At 31.0% G+C, this 4,179-nt stretch overlaps 1 long non-coding RNA gene across 3 annotated transcripts; it reads right to left on the bottom strand.

Moving 5' to 3' along the window:
• Positions 1 to 318: 318 nt before the first annotated feature.
• On the bottom strand, positions 319 to 3,710 carry LOC104247171 (uncharacterized). 3 transcript variants are annotated; one of them, XR_716140.2, is made up of 6 exons: positions 3,490 to 3,710; positions 2,775 to 2,823; positions 2,071 to 2,145; positions 1,558 to 1,664; positions 1,290 to 1,384; positions 319 to 503 (listed from the first exon to the last, which is right to left on the bottom strand). It is a non-coding gene; the product is annotated as an uncharacterized lncRNA (long non-coding RNA). The 3 variants fall into 3 exon arrangements; XR_716138.2 differs by lacking the exon at positions 2,071 to 2,145; XR_011402928.1 differs by lacking the exon at positions 2,775 to 2,823.
• Between the last annotated feature and the right edge of the window lie 469 nt (positions 3,711 to 4,179).

The raw sequence follows: 4,179 nt of genomic DNA, 5'->3' as shown, positions 1-4,179 counted from the left end.
CTATTTAGTTCAATTAGTGACAACATTAATTGTCTCTAAAATTATATGTATTTCGTGATTGAATAAATATAATTTCGTCACTAAAGACTAGCTATTATATACAAAAAGATATTTCGTCCCTAAATATAAAAATTAATGAGAAATTTGCTTTAATAAAATTGGCTTACAATTTTGTAGCTACGACAATCGTTTCATCATTAAAAACATCGCTTTTAATGACAAAATAAAATTGTCACTGTAAATTATCATGATTAATGACAATTACAATTGTCATAAAATACAAAGTTAATTTGTAGTCAATAAGGCAACTATGAGAAATAAAAATATAAAAGAACTTTTCATTGCTAAAAAGTCAAACATAAAGTATTCTAATATACAGTTTCTTTGTATATGTACATGACCCAAAAAATAACATAAAATGTCTCCAAACTATTCCTTTGCCTTCAAACTCCTCCCAAGTCCGTGGTTGATTTATTTCCTATTGTTGGAGAATTTTATCCTTCCTGTATTAAAAAAAAAATAGTAGCAAATGATCAAAAGAGAAAGAAATTAGAAAATTCTAATAGTTATCCAATTATAATTTATCAAAACAATCAAATACAGAAGAAAAAAGTAGCACATACAATGGAAACCAGATACTGGTAAGAAATTCAACAAGATCTTAAGACTTGACTAACATAATTTCCCGTAAACGTCAAAGATTGCCATTAGTATGAGATATGATAACAAGGCTACTTAATGAGTTTACTTAATGCTTATATATTGGTGTTACTAATTTAAGCTTGCTGACAACAAGAACATCTAATTATTTTAAAGGTAAGATGTCGCTCTTACATAAAAGAACCTCCATTTAGTTGAAATTGCGATATGCCAAAATTTTACAATGGGGATAATTCTCAAACAATAACAAAAAAGAGGATTGGCATATCTATAATCCAAAAACATCCTCTTTACCAATCACGGAATACAGAGACACAAATTCTCAATTGGGTAAAGAGCAAGTATCATTATGTTGTAACCATATAAAATTTGCTCCGTTTAAACTTGTCATAATTTTAAAAATAACTCATTACATTTCCAAAAGTATTAGAATTTGTGACATGAAATACCAGATAAAAAAATTCAGGAACTAATCAGACCATAAATTTTGTAACTATGATATATAGTTTGTATATGTCATAGTTAAATATCCTAGAGGAACCAAATTCAAGAAAAAATATTCTCTATCTGAATACATGTAACATTTGTTATGAAGCAACTGAGTAAGCATTGTGAAGTGTAGAACATACCTTTATTGAAGTTAGAGAAAACAACTCCTTATTAGCATAATGTTGCATCCAATTGAATTCAAGGTGCTGCTTAATTTGTTCAGCGATTTAAGGAACTAAGGAAAAATAGGATAATGTTAAAACAATAAGGGAATATAAAATACAAAGAAAATGAGTTAACAATCCAATAGTCTCACTAGGATGCAACAATAGATTTGCTGAAAAAGATGTATGTTAGAGTAAGGAAAAGATAAAGTTCAAGTGTAGCACTAATACAAAATATTGATACCCTTGTATGTCCCTCTGTGGAGTAATGAAGAGTTCACCATTAAAGATCATAAAGCTCGTAGGTGACAGCAATTTGAACGAGGATCAGAGAGAGTAAAATGTTCAAAACTGCAAAAAGATGGAATGGAAGAGTCCAAAGATCACTGAATCCACCAAAAAAAATTAATAAGCAATAAAAGCCACATAACAAAGTATTAAGGGATGCCAAATAACTTGAGTACAAGCTCCAGTTGATGGAACTCATTAGTTTCAAGCTAATTGCATTTTTTAGAAGACAAAGGTAATTGCAAGAATTGTAGTTCTGCTAATAATGTTATTATTTACCTTTTGGCACTTGTTATATAATTTTACATAAAAATGCATTTAAAATACATGATAGTTTCCATTAGATGATAGGTTTCGTTCACCCTTGCTTACAAGCTCATATCTAAGTAGCAGGATCCATAGAACAGGTTGTAGAATCCAAGGCACACATAAGCAAGTAAAAATTTCAAAACAAAAGATAGGTCAATACCACAATAACGGGTCAGCAAGTAGACCAACAAATGATATGTAGTCATCTAGGACCCGTGCACGTCCTTCTTGTTCACTGATCAAATAATGTATCCACAACATTAGCACATATGTCTGATAGCTAATTCTATCAGTTTAACTCCTCGCTAAAAATAGACCAGAACTTATTCTAAACCATCAGCATGTCCCATCATTTTAATATGCATCCATCTTCAATTATATAAGGGAAAACGGAGATAGGTGCACAATCCACACGTGTTCCCCAACCATGTCTTTCTACCCAGTGATTAAAAAGAAATAGCCTCTAAAACTAATACAGTAATGTCCAGGATCCCAAATGGGTGCATATAAAATTCCATGGTACTTCTTTGATGCGTTTGTTGAAAAAAGTTCAACTTTAGCCCCTCTACCACAACATGATAGTTCAGCTTAACTATTCTTCACCCCACTCCGACCACCCCACCCCTCTAAGAAAGAACCAAATTATATATGACATAGCTGATATTAAGTTGCCAATCCAAAAGAGAAGTAAAAAATGCCTAGGCCAGAGTTTTCGTGTTATATAAAATTATTATTGTCTCAGCCATATCCCAAGTCATACAGGATTACTGAAAAGGATATTTATCCGCAACGAGCTTATAGAAAAATGCACAAAAACTTTGAAGATATAAGGTCATTCAATTGAAGTGACATTAAGAGTCTAACCTCAATATTAGGCCCTCACCATGCATGTAAGACTTAACAAATTGCTAATCTGGTCAATGAAAATGAAAAAGTTTAACGAATAAGTAAAAAGAAGGCTTCAACAATGCAAAGTAAATCACATAAACAAGGAATGAAAGGCTTTTAATTAAAGTCCTATAACAACAAAGTTCTATTTAGCTGAGATTTGATAACCCATACAATACCTATAAATTAGATGCATACTTGTCCCTAGATAAATATTTACAATGAAGAACATACATAATATAGTCTAATAGACATATTCCAAATCAAAAAGTACTTTAACTTTAGAAATTTATTCATCAAAGTGCTTGAAATGGTTTATGAAGAAACATGTCAAGAAGTATGTATTAGGAACGCTCAACCAAGATAAACCTAATAAGCTAGAAAACCAAACAATGAGACAATGCATATGAGAAGTGCAGATAAATTTCCTCGGAATCCTCCACATCAATTGAGCCGCAACCTACAATTATTTCAGTACCTTTTAAGCTGATACATAGATAGCAATATATTCTGGTAATTGTATTCTCTATTTCAACTGAAAAATTCTCGGATTTGACAGTAAGTCGTGAAGTTATTCCGCCATCGACAAAGCATTCGAGTTGCGAAAGTATAAGGATCCATTTGTACCCAAAATTTAGCAAATCTAACAAATTTTCTATAAATTTACATGAAAATCAAATTAAACCCTAACCTTGAAACAAGAGGGGGAAAAGCTTATACTTATCATTTCAAGCCCTAGTTTTGGGTTGAGGGAAGACCGGAGGATCATTCAGACCTCATACTTTAGAGCTCTGGCTGAAGTATCTGGTGGAATTTAGGAAGGGTTTGGGACAAAAGAGGGGGAAGGGTTCGACCAAAAATGAAAGAAAGAGAGGGAAGTCCTCCCGCCTGACTTTTCAACAAATTGGGAAATTTTAATCGGCAAATCATTTTTAAGCCATAAAGGCACTTATGGTTGAAACAAAAATAATATTGTTTCCAATAATATAATTTAATAATATAACTCAAGGTCACTTTATAGATAACCTAATAGTATTAATTAAAACATTTAATTCAAGAGTTCAAATTATGGTTTAATTTAGTACAAACTTTTTATTTTACTGTTGATTTACTTTTTTACGTCTGAAAATTCAATATACTATTCTATATTTAATTTAACTGCATACAAATTTATGTCTTAATTCATGGAAATTAATCACAATTAGATTAGTGTTATTCAGCTGTAAATTAGGTTTTTGTTTATTATTTGGCTATAAATCTGCTTTGTAGTAGTCGTATTATTCAGATACAACTTTTAAGTCATCGCTATATAAATGTTGTATATTTTGTGACAAAACTTTGTTGTCACTAAGTTGCGATTTGATTAGAGACTATAAAATGA

This window comes from Nicotiana sylvestris, chromosome 10, assembly GCF_000393655.2.
Source record: "Nicotiana sylvestris chromosome 10, ASM39365v2, whole genome shotgun sequence".
Taxonomy (NCBI): Eukaryota; Viridiplantae; Streptophyta; class Magnoliopsida; order Solanales; family Solanaceae; genus Nicotiana; species Nicotiana sylvestris.
The sequence above is the reverse complement of the archived record's forward strand: the minus strand, read 5'-3'. Positions and strand labels throughout refer to the sequence as shown.